The 19,170-nt window shown below is 54.4% G+C and overlaps 1 protein-coding gene across 7 annotated transcripts in view; it reads left to right on the top strand.

Moving 5' to 3' along the window:
- Positions 1 to 19,170, top strand: part of FAM222A (family with sequence similarity 222 member A) — a 56,587-nt gene that overhangs the window by 4,442 nt on the left and 32,975 nt on the right. Inside the window, exon 1 of one of the 7 annotated variants that reach the window (XM_025474266.3) lies at positions 36 to 166. The exons of 3 other annotated variants lie outside the window; for them this stretch is intronic. The gene's annotated coding sequence lies outside the window, so the exon portion shown is untranslated. Of the gene's footprint in view, positions 1 to 35; positions 167 to 1,688; positions 4,398 to 17,775; positions 18,489 to 19,170 lie in introns of those variants that run through there. 3 more of the 7 variants (XM_035706358.2, XM_035706360.2, XM_025474265.3) reach the window with 3 other exon arrangements.

Here is a 19,170-nt window from a genome sequence, read left to right as displayed (position 1 = left end):
GGCCGGAGCCGCCTTTATTGTGTTAACCCATTTGCGTGTCAAGAGCTATTGTGCGCTTTCCCCGCCTGTGCCGGGCGGACTGCGGGCGGAGGGCTGCACGCCGGCCGGTCACCTCCGCGGGCGCCGCCCACCGCCCTGATTGGTTGCTAAGTGATTTGCATCCAAGGTAATCACTTTTATCTCAGAAGGATGTCGACTATAATTATAAGCTACTGACATCTTTTGAAATCTGCCTAATGACTATTTTAGTCTGCACGGGCTGGGGGTGGGGAAGGGGATTCTGGAGGCAGGGGTGGGCGGGGAGGAGGCTGGAAGGGGGATGGATTCCTTACACCTGGACCACTGATTCGTTAGTTGAGAAATATCCGAGGGCCTCCTGCATGCCTCGCCTGGCCTTGAACAAAAGAGAGCTTCCCAGACCCGGGTCGCGTTGGTGTGGGCGGAGTTAGTACCATTTCAGAGATGGGGAAATAGAGGCCCCGGAGGAATGAGCCACCAGCCCAGAATCAAATACCCAATCAACGGTTGGAACGCTAGTCTCTCTGAGCCCCAAATTCATGTGCTGGCCACCAGATAGGGCGCAGACAGAAATAATAATAGTGAGCATTCCTGGGTAGAGGTCACCTGTCGGGGACCTTCCCGGATGTATGTCATTGCCCTAAGAAATGCAGGGGCTGTTACTACCCCTGTTTTACCGGGGAGAAAAGGAGCCCAGGGAGGCTACTTCCCTGCCCAAGGTCACAGAGCCAGGAAGGAGCACAAGTGTGAAGTGGTTGGGGGCCAGAAGTGGGGATGCAGGACACAGCATGGCCAGTGAGAAGAGGATGAAAGAGTGAGCCTGGGCTCCAGCTATCCCCTCCATCACCCCCTGGGTCCACTTCGGGGTCTGGGCAAGGGCACCCTTCTGGCCACCGCCTATGTGGCAGAGCTCTAAGGTATCAGATGGCCCACAGCCTCCACGGGGAGGAAGATGAATCTGCAACTAAGTCGAATTCTGGTCAGAGCCAGAGCAGGGCTGGAGGAGGAAAAAACTGCAGCTGGTCATGGCAGACTTCCTGACAGAGGGGGCTTTTGCTCTCAGGCCTGAGGACTGCGTGGAGTAAATGATGATGTTGCTGGCAGAGGGTCTTTGATATTCAAACAAATGACCAGGAAGGACAGGGGGAGCTTGTAAGAGGCTAGAGGTAAAGGGAGAAAAACAACGAGAGTGTGCAGGGCCTTGAGTGCTAAGCTAAGTACTTGATGTGTCCAAAGGAACCACAACCTGAAGGCAGCAAAGGCATCTGACAGGGAGGGGTGGGAGATGATATGGGTGCCAGACAGGTCATTCTGGCAACCTTTGCAGGGCCTTGGGAGTTGCAGATTGCGATGGAACCCTGGGCTCCTGCATTCTCCCTGCTTGTGTGTCCTCAGACAAGTCTCTTTACCTCTCTGGGCCTCACTTTTCTCGTCCGTTCAGGGAAGTAATAGCAGTTTTCTCCCAGGCTTGTGGGTGGGATGAGCTTGAGCACGCAGAGTGCTCGGGTGAGTGTGAGCCCCTCAGTAGTGGGTGGGCTCAGGCACAGGCCCCAGTCAGTCACCCTGGTCCCGCAGCAAACCAGTATCCCAGCCGTAGCAGCTGTTTGGGGCCCTGGGAGCCCCTGCCATTGTGCAGAGGGCACAGGGGACAAAGGCCTGGGAGGTCAGGGGCTAAGGCCGAGGCTGGCTGTGAACAGGCTCCTGGGGACAGGGACTTAATGATGCAGAACTTAATGACCTGGAGTCTGTGGGGAAGGGGGCCTCCCTTGGAGGAGGAGGAAGAGGAGGAGGAGGGGGAGGAGGAAGTCCAGCTGCCAGCTGTCTGCTCCAGGATGCACTGCCAAGGCAGGGGCAGCTGCCCCACAAGGTCCAAGCCTGAGCTTGGTGCTGGGAGAGGTAGAGGTGGCAGGGCCTCCCAGCCTCCAGTTCCTGGGCCTGAAATTTGGAGCTTAGCCCTGTTCCTCAGCATCTTCGTGACCTCAATCTCCACATCTGTTGGATGGGCCAGGGGTCTGCTTTGGAGGGCAGCTGTGAGGCTTGGCAGGAGCCCATTGCAAGTGGGCAGTAAACAGGAGCTGCTATTTTTACTCTTTATTCATCCGTTCATTCAGAGAGCTCTCACTGCTCTGTGCCAGGCTCCCTGCCAGGTGCTGGGGACGCAAAAATGAACAAGCCCAGTTACCTTAAAAGGTGGTGAGGCCTCAGACACACCATCACAGTGCAGTGGGTTGGTCACTACAGTACAAGAATGCACAGTGTGCAGGCCCTATGCCAGGAGCAGGGGCATTGCGGTAAACAAGCCACATATGGCACCTGCCCTCTGGGGCCGCAGATTCTCAAAGCGTGCTAGGAAATCAGAGGCAGAAACTATTACTACCAGCTGGGATAGCCAGGGAGGGCTCCATGGGGGAGGAGGTGGCAGCATTTTCGATTGCTGGCTTTGGTGGAGATTTCTGTCTAAACACCTTTGCCTATTATGGGAATCACAGGACACTCCTGGCCTCTGCTGTGCTCCAGACTAAGCTTCCTGCTTTGACATTTTGTTCTCTCATTTAATCCTCATAGGATTGTGGGGAGGGTATTTTTATCCTTATTGTATAAATGAAGAAACTGAGGCTCAGCAAGGTAAAGTGATGGCCCAGGGCCACATGGCAGGTGGACAGAATGCCCTTGGTTGTCCATGCAAGCTTTGCCTGTCTTCCTCCTGTGAGAACCCTGGGCTGGGTGGGGCTGTCCTGGGAGGATCCTTGGGCAGGGGCTGCAGCAGGGACTCAGATCTGGCCCAGCTGTTTTCTTTATAAGATGCATGACCTTGAGTGAGTTACCTCCCACCTCAACCCAGCCTCAGCTGCGTCCTCTGTAAAATGTCAAGGATTGCAAATCTGTGGCAGGCCTGGCTTGCCTTCCACCGCTGTGCCCTTGGCAGACATCGCCAATCAATTGCTGCCCTCTTCCCCTGCTGAGTTCTTCCCCTGACCTTGGGCTCTTTCCAGGGCTCTGGGCAGGCAGCTCCAATCAATCAGTGGGGCCTGTGAGCTGAAGCCTGCTTGCCTGCCTGGCCTCGATGAGCTCAGAGGTCGCTCCAGCCCATCTCCATATGGTACCAGAATTAGGGACACTGGCAGGTTCTCTCTGTGGATATAGGTTGTTCTACAATTGCGGGAGCTGTTGAGGTGTAAGAGTGTTGCCTCCCTCCAGCTCCAAAGAGACCTGTGTGCAAGTGGCCGAGTGCATGCTCACTTCAAGTGCCCTGGGGGGCTTCCAAAAGCTTTCATCCTACATAATAGTAACAGCCTTTAGTGAGCTCTTTCTGAGAGTTCTGGTCCTTCATGGATACTCTCTCATTCATCATTCTGCAGAGCACCTACAGTGTGCCTCTTGGCACCTCTAGGAAGAAATCTTAACCCATTTTAGAGATGAGAAAACCGAGGTTCAGAGCCATTAAGCAGAATAGGATAGTGCACTTGCTGAGTGGCTGAATTGACATTGACCACTCAGGTCTCGAGGTTCACAGCCTGAAGCCAGGCTGAGTGTGGCAGGCTGGCAGGGCAGGCTTCCTGGAGGAGGTGTCCTCAAAGGCCTTAAAGATTGGTGGTCTTCTGACAGGCAGAGCTGGAGCTTCTAAGAAAGGGACAGGCCCACCTCTGGGTAAAAGGAAGAGCTTGAGAAGCAGCTCAGAGACAGGCAGGCAGGAGTTGACCCAGTGTGGGTTGAGGGACCAGTATGTCTGGATTTGTTTGGAATATGGAGACATGGGGGACTGTGAAAGGAGCCAGGGCCATTCTGGGCATTTGGACTCCATGGTAGGGAATTGTGGCAGCTCTTTGAGCAGAGGAATGATCCCAGCTCATCTCAGTATATTTAATCAGCATTTCCTTGAACCCAGGGTGAGGTTAGCTGGTGCTTGGGGCTACCTCGGTCTACCAGAAGCTTTAGCCTAGAGCAGCATTGAATGAATAAGCAAACAAATGTTCACCAGACTGACCACCGGACTGACATGCTTCTGACTTTCCCAGTGGGCCCTGCTGCCAGGAGGAGAGAGGCCAGAGGCCTGGGGTGGTGGCTGGGGGAGGGAGCCAAACGGACACCAGGGGCAGGGGCTTCCCTCCCAGCACTCTACACCTTGCTGTCCCTACCCACAGCCCCTCCTCGACCTTCCCGCCCCGGATGCAGATAGCCTGGACCCGGTGCTTGGGGGGGATAAAAGATGAAGGTTCGTGACCATTTTTTAACTCAATAAAGGGAAAGACGAGCTGCAGGCTGCAGGCCGGAGATATAATTAGTTCGCAGCAGTGGCGCTTTCTTGATTTAGCTTCTGAGAGAACAAGACAAGGATGTTATACCCAATTAGCAGTAACATCCAGTCGGAGCCTCAATAGGTGAGATAACAAGCTATTTTTATGACTTTTCTTTCCTCGCTTGGAAGGGGCGGGGGGGGGGGGGGGGGGGGAGGGGGTATCAGGGCCTTATTTCTTTTCATCAGGGAACAATTATTAGTGATCTCAGGATTTCCCAAAGCCAAATGCTGCATTTGTTAACCCAAACAAGAAGCATCCCCAGGTGGCAGCTGGGGAGGCAGGCTGGCATTTTGAGGCCAAGGGTAGTAAAGGGGTGCAGGCCCCTTGTCCCCATTCTAGAAGCCCTCTGAAAAGGCTCCCAAAGGCAGAGCCTATTGGTTTGGCAAGGGCATCCCGGGCCCCTGACATAGTGTCTGCCTTGATTTCTCTACCTGCTTCACGGAGGCATAAGGAGACTGGTCCAGTTCCCCCGGGGATGAAGAAGGATCCAGTTCTGCTGGCTCTTGGCAGTTCTTCTTGGCACCATCCTAGACTTTTCTGCCAACTGGGCCAGTGGTTCTGGCTCTTCAGCCTTGAACCTGCCATGGTACTCCGCTTGCTGGACCCCCATTATGGCTCACACTGCCCAGCCACCCTCCTGCCTGTCCTTGTCCCAGACCCAGTCTCTGGCAGGGCTGAGTGGTGATTAGCTCCTCTCTCTCCCCCCCTCATTACCCCCACAGCCAGGGCACCCAGCACTGGCCAAGTCTCCGCTGGGCTGGGAAACCCTGCCAAGCCCCACCCCAGCCGCCTGGCCACACTCCGACTCCTGGCGAGGGCTGGGGGATGCCCAGAGAGGGAGTTGGCACAGCTGTCATGACACCCCATCAGCTCGGGCCCCAAGCCCAGAGCAGGTTCCTGGGCCTCCGCCCATCCTGCAGAATCCAGCCCCACCCTGCCCTGAGTCCTATCTTCCTGTCAGTGTGGAACCAACCCCACACTCGAGGTTCAAACAACTGACAAATCCAGCCATGCAAAGTGGGAGTTTAATTGCAAACAGTTTTTATGGATCATGGGCCCATCTGTGCCACCATATGCAAAAGGGAAAAAAAATCCCCATTTAGAAAAAAAAAATTCTCCCTGCCCCACACCCCAAACTGACTCCAAAAGGAACAGTTGCCAAGGTTTAGCTGGCTGGAGCCAAGCACAGAGCAGGGACCCATCCGGGGGGCTTCCTACAGAGTGGGCCTGGCAAAGCCAGGGGGCCGGATGGGGTAGGGCCGACTGCTGATCACCACTCAGTTTGCCTCTTCAGACTGCCAGCATCTCGTACCCCCCAGGGTAATTTCACAGCTCCGGGCCTTTGCACATGCCACATAGCTGTCCAAGGACCCTCTGTCCTTTTGCAGCCATCTCACTGATGCTGTTTGCCTGGCCTCTACAGCAGGACTTGTCATGGAGTGGGGCACTGCCCAGCATTGATGGAAATGTGGGAAAGAATGGTGTCATGGGGCCCCCAGATGAGGGGCTTCCTCTTCCATTTCTATCCTAGCCCGGCCCTACAGATTCCCTTCTTCCTGGTGGTCCAGGCCTCCTGGATCCCAGCTGGGCAGATGAACCCCACTCTCATAGGTCAGCTGTTCTCAGACCCTCAGAAGGGGCTCCCACCCAGGGCCCAAGTAGGCTGGTCACCAGGTGGGTCTGAAAGGACTCAGCTCTGAGGCAGCCTGCCAGGGTTTGATTGCCAGGCCACCTCATCACGACTGGGAGATTTCATTTCTCCCTCCCTCTCTGTGCCTTGGTTGCTCCCTCTGTAAAATGGGGAGAAGTCAATGGGATAATGCATCCAAAATGCATCTATGTCTGTCATCTCATTTCCTCAAGGGAAGGTCTTTGCTTTGTTTAGAGAGTGAGTATGGATGGAGTGAGGGACAGAGGGAGAAGGAGAGAATCTTTTTTTTTTTTTTTTTTTAAGATTTTTTTATTTATTCCTGAGAGATACAGAGACACAGGCAGAGGGAGAAGCAGGCTCCTTGCAAGGAGCCCAGTGCGGAACTAGATCCTGGATCCCGGAATCACGCCCTGAGCTGAAGGCAGAAGCTCAACCACTGAGCCACCCAGGTATCCCAAGAGAGAGAGAATCTCAAGCAGCCTCTGTGCTGAGCAGGGAGCACCATGCAGGGCTCTATTGCCTGACCCTGAGATCATGACCTGAGACAAAATCAAGAGTCAGACGCTCAACTGACTCAGCCCCGCAGGCACCCCTCCTTCCCAGGTTCCTAATCAGGACACTTGATGTTTACTGAGTGGACATGTGAGTGAGTGAGGTATTTGGAGGACTCACCGGGAGGAAATGGGATACAGGCCCTTGGCTGGCCAAGAGATTCAGGGTTTTTTGCACCCTTTTTGGTGGAGTCCAGGAAGTGTTCTGCAGCCTGCGGTGATTATGAACTCCATTCTGCATGTGAGGAAAACACACTCAGACCAAGGGGTCTCCCGAGGTCCTGCAGCTGGAAGTGGAATGCTGATGTGTGACTTGAGCTGACCCCATCCCTGCCACTCGCCTTGTAGGTGAAGGATAGGCCCAGAGCACAGATGGGATTTCACCAAGGTCACATGGCAAAGAAATAGCTGTCAGCATTTGTGGGATCCTTCCTAACCCACATCATAAGATGAGGCAACTGAGGCCCTCCAGCCTCAGAACCAAGCCAGCCAAATCCCATTGCTCTTCCCTCCTCCCTTCTCCCTCCTTCTGCCCCAGGTCTGCACTCAGGATCACCATGCCTGTGGGTTTCCCCATAGACTTGTAAGCTGGCGGCTCAGTTTGTGCCAGCAGCTTGGCCCCATGTGGGGGGTCCTGGTGCCCCAGGACTGGTACTTGGTGCAGCCCTCCTGCAACAGGTAGCCCGGGTAAGTGGGACCCCTGGGACCCAGGCAAGCACAGACTGGTCAGACCCCTGGCAGGAGCCCAGGCCAGGCACCAGGCAGCCCATTCCCCGCCCGGCAGTGATCACCAGCTCCCGTTGTAATCATTAAAACTATTAGAAGGAAATGTTCGCTTGAAGCAAATGTCAGGCGCCGAGTTGTGCTTTGTAAACGCTCACAATTAATGCCAATCAGGCCCGGAAAAAAGCCGGCCCGGAATCCTGTCTGTTTCGTCTCATTTGTCAGCTGGTGCCGCTCCATGTTGCACATTTTCATACAATTGCTATAAACATAAAAGGGAAACTCCACAGTGTTCCTGGGCGCCCGGATGGTGTGCGCCGACTTAATTACTTGGTATTCCGCTGCTCACTTGGCCGTCCCAAGAAGGCGGGAGAGAGAGAAGGGGGACTTTGTGTGGCAGGGTGAGGGCTCCTGGAGGTCAGCCAGGGGGACGGGTCAGGCTCCAGGCTTGGGTCTCCCACCCTACCCTGCACTAGCCGCACAGCCCACTGAGCTGAGGACAGCTGTAAGAGGAGAAAAAACTGCCAAAATATGTTTGCAGCATCCTCAGGCAGAAGAGGGGGAGTGGGAGTCCACTAGGCTCAGCCTCAAACCCTGAGTGATCTGTTGGGTTTGTCGCCCTCCTCCTGCACACCAGGCACATGTGGCTTGCCAGCTAGGCCTCAGTTTCCTCATCTGTGAGTTAGGACTGACAGCTTAGCGGTGGGGAGTTCAGGCTTACTGAGGTTGTGCCCCGGGCTGAGAGCATGGAGCAGGTGCTTCCCATTGGGTTTCTGCACAGGCCCCACGAGGATTGGCTGCACTTCTTGTCCCCAGGGAGCACGAAGAGGTTCACAGCTGGAAGTGGTGCTGGGATTTGGACTTGGCTCGCTGGGCTCCAGAGCCTATCGCTGGTATGCCACCTCTCAGTGGAGCAGTGGGGTTGAAAGGAGATGACTGATCTAAAAGTCTTAGGACACAGTCATGTTCTCATAAATAATAACTGCCGTGATCTACTGCCTGCAGAGGGGCTCAGGCAGGAGGGGGCATACCCTGGCCTGTGGGTCAGCACCAGTGTACGTGGATCTTGCTGGAGGGAGTGGTCTACAGGGGTTGCTGTGCCCCCTCCTTCCCCAGGGGGTTGAACCCACCAGGCTTTCAGGGTGAGGCTCCCCCAGTTACCTCTAATCTGGTTCCGGGGTGCTGATTGTGTGCTAGGCTTCGCCTAACTGAGCCCTTAGAAGCCCTGAGAGTTGGGCATTGTCTCCATTGTACAGATGAGAAAACTGAGGTCCATGCTGACCTAAGTTACACAGCTCAGGACAGATGGAGCCACAATCAGATTCATCTGCTCCAAAATCTTTTCCCCACCTTCCTAGCCAGCTCCTCATCATGGCCCTGGACATGAGGCCTCACTATACACCATGAACCTGCCCCAGGACCATTTTGAGCTCTCTCGCTCTCTGTGGATGGGGTCTTCTAAGTCCAGCCTGGCTTGGCAGGGACACACCGGCCTTTGTGTAGGCTTGGGTAGGCTCGGGCCAGGCAGGGCCACCAGCACAGTGGGGAGAGGGCGGTGCGGCCCAGCCGGCCAGAGATAAATGCTCAGAGCAGGGAATAGAGGCCCCTTTGTGTGGTGCTCAGTGGGGGAGGGGATGTTGCCAGCTGCCACCCTGTGTGACCGGGGAGGCCTGAGCCCTCCACAGAGGTCTGCCACCACCCCCCGGAGACTGGCCAGGGAGCCTGTTATCTCCCCTGCCGCCACCTTCCGACATTTATTTGCCTGCTCCTGTTTTCTGGGACCTCGCTGTTAGAGAAGCCAAGGGCAGTCATTAACTTGGTTGGCTGTAGGCCTACTGTGCGCCAGCATGGGGCCAGACACTCTGGCAACCCTGCAGGCAAAGCTTTGGCAGTAGTCTCGTTACAGATGAAGACATAGGCTCAGAGAGGACAGGGAAAGTGCCGTACTCACAGCTGCTCACAGGGCCAGCGTTTGACCAGCTTCAATGCCTTTACTTTCCATGGAGTTGTCCTTTGTACCCTGCTGGTCCCGGGACCAGGGCTGCGACCTGAGGTGCCCGTCTCCATTGCTGCAGCGGCTTTGGGAAGGCTGCTGGCTGCCTTTGTTCCATGGGCAGGCACCAGGCGTCCATTCTGTCCCTCCTTCCTGTCCAGACTCTGCCCTAGCAGCTGTAGCTTTAGTGGGGTTTGAGGACAGGACCTCGTTGAGGGCTGCCCTACCCACTAACCTTTCTCAGAGGCTCAGTCTCCTTAGCTTAAAAATGGGAATGGAAGAGAATACACCCCTAGGGAGCATTTGGGAGACGTGCCAGGACACAGGTAAAGTGCTGAGTTTAGAGCCTGTACATGGTCAGGCTGCATGAATGTGGCCTGGGCTCTCTGGCATCCCTACCCCTTTCTAGGAGAGGGAAGAGGACAAGCTGAGGCAGTGTGCAGGTGGCAGGCATGTGGGGTAAGTCTTAGGAGCATCAACACATGGCAGGGATTGTCTCATGGGGTCCCTGCCATAGCCCTACTTCACAGATAGGCAGACCGAGGCTCAGATAACTGAAGTGACTTGTCCAGAGTCCTAGGAACACAGGGCAGGTAGTTTCCTGGAAGGCCCAATCCTTAGTCTCTTATTGACCTCCACTCTTCTCATCGGGCAGCTGTCCACTATAGACACAGACCAAGTCCCCTCTGTGCTGTGGGAGGCCCAGAACACCCCCAGGCAGCCCAAATGCCACCTGGCTTTCCATGGCATATCGTGGCACCCGCCAGATCCAGCTTGCACCCACCAGGCCATTCCCTCCTCTGTGCCTTTGTCAGCCCAGGGCTTCCCCTGGGACTGCCCTTGTTCCCTTCCCCAACATGCACACACATGCATGCATGTGTATATATGCACATGCACACCCCAGCACACATGCATCCCTTCCAAGCAGAGTAAGTCCCGCTCGACACTCCCCTAGCGGTCCTCCATCCGGGTGGGACTTGGAGTCCCCCCTGGGTCCCTTACCCTGCCTCCTGCCACCAGAGCCCCAAGCCCTATGCCTCTCCCAGCTCTTCTGCTACAGCATGGCACAGAGTAGGCTGTCAGTGAAGTCCGAGATAGAGACGCAGCCCTGGCCTCAGGGACCGAGTCCCTGCCCAGTGGAAGAAACAGATACAAAACAGCTCAGAGATGAGGCTGTCCCAGGGTGGGATCGAGTACAGGACACCTGGGAACAGGAAGCTCCCACCCCAGCCTACCCTCTCCGAAAGGGAGCCAACCCTTCCAAGTCCCAACTCTCCTCCCGAAATCTCAGCCATCTTATTTTTAAGCCTCCCAAAGCGAGGCAGGGGTTTCCCAGATGGGAAAAAAGCCTCAGGAAGGCAGATACTGGCGGAGACCACAGTTTCTGAGGGCAGAGCCTTGGTCTGAGCCTCAGACCATGCAACCCCAAAGCCTGTGCCCATCTCCAGGGTGGAAAACTCAGGTGCCCACAGGGGCCAACCAGGTGACATGATGAACAAAGCAGCTGCTGCTAGGCCTCATGGGAATGTGGGCTCAGAGGTTCCAGAGCTGCCAATTTTTGTTTGTTTTCAAGGCAAACCAGACAATGAGAATTTGGGGTGAAATTTTATTTTTCTTTTCTTTTAAATATTGGCAACCATGTCACAGTTTATTTTTTCCACTGTAGCAAACAGGGCAAAGAAAAGATGTTTGTGGGTGGGATTTGCACCCTTCAGGAATACGGTGGTGTCTGGGCGGGGAGCATGAGGTGTGGGTCCCAGGATGTCATGCCTTCTGTGTCCCCAGAAGCCAATCTAGCAGCTCCGTGCACCCCTCAAGACACCCCCAGACGCCGCCTTCACTGCCAGAGGCAGGAGGCAGGGCCCAGAGCCCCGCGAGGGCACCACCCAAATAGCTATAATCAGCAGCCTCGCCAAGACTTCAAACTCACCCAATTATCCTGCGAGGGAAAAAAAACACAAAATGAAAACAAATTAACATGTTTGCATAGAAGCTGCTGCAGCAACAGACACAGCCGTGCGCGCGCACACTCTGTGTGCAGCAAGGCCCTGAGCCGCCACCGCCGCTGCCAGCCCCCCAACCCCCGCCCCGGGCCTGGCACCCCCTGGCAGGGCCGTGCCAGTCTGTGCCCACTGTCCTGAGTCAAAATGTGCCCTGGGCCCAGCGACCAGATTGTCCCCAAACTCGACTAGGCACTGTCTCAGTCCATCAGCCTTCAGGGTTTGTTTTTTTTCCCCCCAATTACTGAACATGTGAAATTCATTGTGTGCCAAAATTCAGCCTCATTGACCTGTGCCCCTCCCTTTAGATGGGGGAAATAAGCACAGAGAGGTTAGTTGACCTGCCCAACACTGCACGGATGGTGAGTGGAAGAGCTGGGGTTTAAATCCAGATAGGCCAGCTCCAGTGTCTTCTCTGTAACCACCGCATGTTCTCTGTAGCTTCCTCTGGTCTGTGGATAACATGCTAAGACCTGAGCCTGGCCTTCAAGCCCACTGCCCCACCCCAACCCCTCCAGGCTGTGTCCATTCTTGCATAACCCACCCAAACTGCCCACCCATGTTCTCTCTTATGCTGAGGGGCTGTGGGCGTGGTGGTCATGATCACGGAGGTTAGGAAGATTCAGTGTGAACAACTGCGAAGTGCTGCCTTTGGCATCTGCCCATGGGGTTGGGTCCCACCCCCAGAATACCCTCACACCCCAACCCTACCGTTCAGTAAGCCCTATAAGACCTGGCTCATCAGACTCACGAAGCCCATGGGGTGCCTCTGTGCTCTGTGCAGTTCCCAAGCACACAGTCAAGGGGCTGAGATGCTCCCCCTTCCTCCTGGGAATGACCTTTCTTCTCTGGGCTCCCTTGAGGCTCCCTCTGACCGGGGTTGAGGTTGCTGGGCGTGTGCCTAATCGGCCCCGCAGCCTGGCACTGCAGGTGCTCTGGTGCTTATGGGGCTTGTTCCTGGGAGTTGAGCATAAACTGTGCTGGAAGGAGTTGGGGTTTAGGTCTCAAGGGTCTCCAGGACAGGGCTGCCTCTACCTCCCTGTCCCTTTACCCTGCTCTGCTCTGGCTGTGGAAAAATCCCTTCACATCTTGAAGCCATTTGCTATCACCCTTAGCCCTTGTTGATGATGTTGCAGGCATAGTGGTTGCCCAGTGACTGGTGGATTTCGAGGAGCTAAGAGGGCCCCACTGAGTAAGGGACTGCACTCCACATACCATCATCCAGTTTAGTCCTCACCATGGCCTGGTGACAGAGGTACTGTTTCTATCCCCATTTTTCACATGGAGAAATTGAGGCCCCCAAGGGACCAGGTGACTTCCTCAAGAGAATCCTGCTGCAAGTGGCAGAGCCAGGATTCTGGGTTTGTGCTTTAGCCATTCTGGATACTGCTGATAAGGGGCAGCACCTTGCAGCTCTGGAGCGTGAGGCCCAGTAGGACACCATCCTAGTGGTGGTGGTAGAAGACTAACTCCATTGTACTCAGGGTAGCTAGCCCCTTTGGAATCAGCCTCTTGGCCTGCAGTCATGCCCACTACTCGGGGCCAGGGTGGCATCCAGGGGAGGTGACCCAGTGCCCATTGCAGGAGTGGCCAGTAGGACACTGGGTGCTCACTTGGAATCCCAACCTTCCCTTGGCATGGCTCTGCCATGGGCTTCAGAGTGCAGCAGACCTGGCTTCACCTCCGGACCCCATCAAGTGGCTTTAGATAAACCCTGGTCCTCTCTGAGCCTCTCCTTGCCTCTGGAGAACAGGAGGTGTGGATATGCCCATACTTCTCGGGATGGGCTTGAGGCTGGGTGAAGCAGCCCCCTGCCCAGACCTCTTAAGGAGCCCTCTCCTCCATTTCTAGAAGCTTCCCAGCCCTTAAGCTCCATGACACTGCTAAGGATGGGACTCAGATTGCTGCCCAGCCCATGTCCCACTCACCCACCTGTGTTGTTGAGCACACTTGGTTCTGTGGGTTCTCCATGTTCCAGATGAGCAGAGGGGTTTATAGGACCAAGGTGGTAGGTACACTGTGCTGTGAAATGAGGGAGACACCCCAGGGGCCAGGGCAGGTGACCAGAGAGGAGAGCTGTGAGCCCTGGGCGGTAGAAACAATGGTCGAGAAGGAAAGGCTGAGTGCATCCCTCTGGTGGGATTTACTGAGCATCTACTCTGTTCCTGGCCTTGGTATAGAAACTAGAGATAGGTGTGTGAAGCCCCAGGCTCAGCGCCTCCCTGATGTGCACCCTTGGGCAAGCCATGGTCTCTTGGGACCCAGCTTTCTCACACAGGGTAGTGGAGAGGGTCACCAGAAGTTGACATTCAGTACTAAGTGGCTGAGAGCCTGGGAGTCTCACACAGAGGTTCATCCCCTGGCCCTGCCTCTTGGGGGTAGGGTAAGAGCTGGTTCCAGTGGCTGTTGCAGAGCTATGTATGGCAGAGGACACCTGCCCACCCTTCTGAGGCAGAAGTTAGGGGCTGGTGGGGTGTAAGAAGTAGGGAGAAAGTTCCCCCCCCCCCATTACAAAAGTAAAATTCATCTTTTAGTATTTGGTAATGAGTCTGATGAAGAAAGATTCAGCTGTCATCCATCTGCCCAGAGCTCAGCACTTCGTCTCATGCTGAGGACTTTCTTCCTAGGTGTTGGGCATTTGGGGTGTGTCTGATTTTGCCTTGTGTAAGTGACCGTCCTGGTCAAGTGGGCCCTGTGTGAGGAGGTGAGGGTACAGGGCCAAGCCCAGTCCTGGCCCAGAAGGGCCCACTTCATGCTAAGCCTGCTCTGGGCCCCGCACCGATCGGCACATTCTGGCCTGGGCTTCTGGGAGCCACCTGCCCACCCGCCCGCCCAGCAGCCCATTGTCTGGCATGTGGGGGCTCAGAGCAGCCGTTGTTCTGCACACATCTGATCCTGTCTTTTCCACATCAGATCATTTGTAACCGTCACCAGGCAATCGGGCCCGTCGCTGATTCAATCTCGGCTTTGTGCTGTCACAGCTGTTTTTCCGCGCCGGGCTGATTTTGAAAGGAGGCCCATCTTCTGGGCCCGCTCTTCAGAAGCAGGGGAGGGGGTGGAGGTCTTTATGTGTGTGTCTGTGGGTATGTGTGTGTGCACATCCTCCCCCTCTCAGCATCCCCCCCCCCCCCACACACACACACAGGCCTCTGCCTCTCCTCACCGAGTAGAATTGGGAATGAGGTACACAGTCCAGGGTGCTGGGGGCCCATGCCCATTCCCTACCACCTGCCTACCCTGGGCACCTATGTGCTACGTGCCCCAGAGTGCAAACACAGTGGAGTCTGTGCCCCAGTAGAAGAGACAGATGCTAAACTATTCGTCAATAACATCATTTCAGAGTGGTAACGACAATGAAGGAACTACAGCCAGGATGGGATAGTGGTTGGAGTGGTCAAAGAGGACCTCTTGGAGGAGGTGATGTTTGAGTTGTGTGAATGAAGGGTTAGAGCTGATGTGGAGATTGTCACCCCTTCTGAACTGATGCCCTCTTATGTAAAATCTACCCCAGCTTTCAAAGACTTAATGGGGGGGGGGGGGGGGGAAGACTTAATGGAGAAGGAAAAAAAAAGAACATAAAGTATCTCATTAGTTATTTTTAAATATTGATTACACGCTGAAGTGATAACTTTTCAATATATTAGAGTAAATAAAATATGTTATTAAACATAATTTCCCAGGGCATCTGGCTGGCTCAGTTGGGAGAGTGTGTGTCTCTTGATCTCAGGGTTGTGAGTTTGAGCCCCACAATGGGTGTGGAGATTACTGGAATACTGGAAGATAAAATCTTTAAAAATAAACCAAAAACAAAACAAAACAAAACACCAAACCCATAATTTCCCTTATGGATACTAGAAAGTTTGTAATTACATTATATTCCTACTGGAGAGCACTGGGCACTGGATAGAGACAAAACTGTAAGTGCAAAGGTCCTGGGATGAAACCAAGGTTGGCCTGTAAGAAGACCCCAGGGTAAGCAAGGGGAGAGGGACAGTGTGGGCAGGGAGTGGGGAAGGGGTTCACACAGCCTTACAGGGTATTGTTAGAAATGCCATGGAAGCCAGTAGGGGAGTTTTGAGTGGAGAAGGCCCCTGCAGGCTGTAGGATAACATGAAGAGGCCCTGGGACATTGGGATGCAATGAGGCATACAGTTAGAGCACCGGTCTGCCATAGAAGAGTTGTAGGAGGGACCTGCTGGAGGGTTGGTTAGACCAGATTTGCTTCCCTTCACTCCTGGATCTCAAGGCCTTTGGGCCTTCTCATGCTCCTGCCTCTCCCTCCACCCATCCCTTCTCTGGTCATTGTCTACTCCCTGAGCAGCTGGTCCTTGTCAGGTCCAAGAATTTACAATATGTCCAGCTCCTCATCTCCAGGTGATCTGTGGTAGAAATCCCTTTTTAAAAAGTTACTTAAAAAAAAAAAAAAAAAAAAAAAAAAGGATGCACAATCACTGTAGAAAAATTAGAAACACAAAAAAGAATCAAACTCTCTAGAGATAAACACAGTCCCATAGGCAGGCTGTGGCAGAGCTGGGGTTTGAACCCAGGTGGTCCAGCTGCAGAATCCTGGTGCTAAGATCATGGTTCCCTGTGGACAGATGATGCTGAAGGGAGCTGCTCTACCCTGAGAGCGCTTAGGGTACCACCAGCCCAGCTCTCAGCAAAGGATGCCTGGCCCACACACAAGTGGGGCTTCGCCCGGGGGGGGGGGGGGGGTTAACATTTAAGTAAATATGTTGATGGTGTTGGGCCAGAGTGCCCTGTCCTGGTTCCCTGCCCCCATTCCAAAGGCTGTACTCATTTCTGTTCTAGCCTGATCCCTCTGAAGCAGCTGTTGATCCTTGGCTCCTGGCTCAGAGTCAAGACCAGCCCTCCTGTCAGACACCTCCCATCCCCCCTCCACCTACCCCCACCCACCACCAACCTGGGCTTCTGTCTCCTGATCTCCTAAGCACTGTGGCCCAGGCCCTCTTCTGCTGGGCTTTCCTACCCCCTCCACCAGCTAACTGATCGCCCTGCGGCCCTGGACAGCCCCCACCAACCCTCTCCAGCCTCTCTTTCCTCTCCAGTACACAGACCATAGTAATCCTCTCTTTCTCTGGGTTGTGAGGTGGGTTAAATGAGGTGATGTCTGTAAAGTGCTGAGCCCGTGGGAACACTAAAAATAAAAACCAGCTCCTATTATTACTCTGATTATTAGATTTCTCCTTCCCTGTTGCTGGGTTAACCCTGAACTGTAGGTGCAAGGAGCTGAGGGGTGCACGGGGATAGATGAGAGGATGGGTGGGAGCACCAGTACCTTCCACCTCCATGAGGGGTCTTACCTTTGCCTTTTACATAATGTTCCCCCTTCTGGACCCAGTACCTGTGGAGTCATCTAGTAACACCCATTACCATTTTGGTCTCCACTTGTATGTCGCTCCTCCACAAAGGTTCCATGACCTCCAACAAAAATACTGGGTTGGGGCCCTTCTGCTGATAACATTTTTTTTTTTTTTTTTAAGATTTCACTTATTCATGAGAGATAGAGGCATAGATATAGGCAGGTGGAGGAGAAGCAGGCTCCATGCAAGGAGCCTGATGTGGGACTCGATCCCGGAAGCCATATAGGGGAGTCTGAGATTTGGTGGTTTTGCTCCCCAGCCAGGGCTTCCCAAAGGCTCATTTTTGTGAGAACAAGCCCTGCCCCCATTCACTCCCTAGGTGCTCCTGGGTGGCCTGTGGTTCTGGGAGCAGGCCAACCAGGTCTGATGCCAGTGGCAACAGCTGCCCTCTCACCCCATCACCAGAGGGAGTGGTTTTCAAGCCCTCCTGTGAGCCCACCACCCACCCAGCACCTTCTCTTAGTCTTTCCCTGCCCTGAACCAGCACTTGTCCTCAGCAAGTGGATCTTGCCACCTTGGAATTGGGCTCCCTGTCCCTATTCTCTCTGCCTTGGTGACCCTGCCTGGCATTAACACAGACATGTGCTCCTAGTTACCAAGAGGGCTGCATCTCTCCTGGAGCTGCTTCAAGTTCTTCACATTATCCACTTTTTTTCAAGTCTTAGTGTGCTTGCCTGTGCCGTCCACAGCTTCGGGGACCCCTACTCCTCCCATCTTCACCTGGCTATTTACTACCTACCTGTTGATAATCATAAGCAATACTAATAACAGCTACCACTTGGGCAGGTACTACTATGACCTTAGCACCTTATTTGTACAATGTGTGCTCTAAACACTTGTACAATCCATGGAATTAACCCCTTTTTCAGAGGAGGAAACTGAGTCTTAGTTGGATGTGCCCTAGACATCAGAGTTGAGGGATAAAGCTCAGATACCAGGATCCAAAGCCTGGAACAATATTGTTACCCTCCTTATGAGACAGCGGGGCTGTCCTTTCATTGTGACATCCCTAGGCTAGCCAGGGTGGCCCCATCATGGCTACCACTTGTTTGCTTGCCTTGTAATTGCCATCTGATGCCCCCTGCCCTCCATCAGGGTTTGTTACTGCCCCAGCCTCTCGCACACAGTAGGTGCTCAATTTGTCTCCTCTCTAGAGGTTGGAGCGCCGCCCAGGGCGGATAACATCAGGATTAGTTCCCATGGCGACTGACGTCACTGCCCCAGGCTCCGCCCTGCCCCTTCAGGACTGCGTCACTGGGAGCTGGCCGTGGTGCTGAAGCGCGCGGGAGGGCCTCCCACCCCAGGCTGCACCCTCGGTCCCGGCCGCTTTCTGAGCCCTGCAGTGCCTCAACAACGTGAGCCAGCTTCTCGCCCATCCTTCCTCAGGAGGTGGCTTCCCGAGGGCCCGCTGTGCACGGTCACTGGTCATAGCACCATAAACCCATGGAGGAGGGATCAGAGAGAGCCACATGGGGAACTCAATTCGATTACCGATCAAACATTTATCAAGCACCTTGTGTGTCTCTGAGAAGCCCTTGAGGAACCTGGGCTTCAGCTGAAAGCCAAGTAGATTTTCAAGGGGGCGAGTAGAGATTCAGGAAGTGCTTGCAAGCAGAAGGAATTCCACCCGCAAAGGCCTGCAAGTGTGGCAGTGAGAAGCTTATGCCCCCCTCAGGGCTCTGGCTGTGGCTGCCTGCCCTCTGGCATTCGTGATTATTGGTTCACTTTTTAGTGTCTCCTGGTGGCCCAGGACTACCCACTTGTCTGGTTCCAGTGCCTGGCCCAGGGCCGGGCCCAGACTGAATGGAGAGTTGTTGTCTCCTGGGGCCCAGGGTTGGCGTCTCTCTGTCTTGGGAACAGAGGGAGTCAGGTATGCTTTATGGCCAGATTTGCATTTTAGAGAGACCTGTGGCCCTATGGGGGTGGGGATGGGGATGGATGTGGCAATAATCCTGGCAGTAGATGAGGCCTCCTGTTGAAAGGGGCAATGCCCCTCCACCCCAACCTTTAAAAAAAAAAAAGTGAAAATCCCCTTCTGGTGCTGCAGCCCAAATGGCAGTGGGGAAATAATCACTTTTCACAGACCCCTTATCCACAGCCCAGCCCTGCGCCAGTTTAATCAGCAGTGGCAGTGTGACTTGAAGATTCCCGGGCTTGAGAGATCAGGAAAGGGGTTAAAGAAAATTACCCTTGCCTCCTCCATGCTAATGTAATCTCTAACCAGATCTGCCTAGCCGCAGCTCAAATTGCTTTTTAGATTAACATTTAATTATTAACAGGGTCCCCTGGAAGGCCTCAGGCTCAGAACGGGGATGGGGGAGGGAGCGGCAGGAGGGGGTTGGGGGTGGGCTTTTACTCTGGCTGCCTTGCAGAGAGACTGAGTGGGATTGGGGGGGCAAGAGGGAGAGAGAGGGAAGGAATAGGGGAGAGTGGGGTTAGGAGGAAAATGAGAAAGAGGGACATCAGGAAAAAAGGGAGGCATTAGGACAGGGAGGCAGATGGAGGAAGGGAGAGAGGGAAGAGGAAAGATGGTGGAGTCTCCTGTTGTGGGG

Source organism: Canis lupus, chromosome 26 (assembly GCF_003254725.2).
Source record: "Canis lupus dingo isolate Sandy chromosome 26, ASM325472v2, whole genome shotgun sequence".
Classification (NCBI taxonomy): domain Eukaryota; kingdom Metazoa; phylum Chordata; class Mammalia; order Carnivora; family Canidae; genus Canis; species Canis lupus.
Note: the sequence above shows the minus strand (reverse complement) of the source record. Positions and strands in the feature narration are given on the sequence as shown.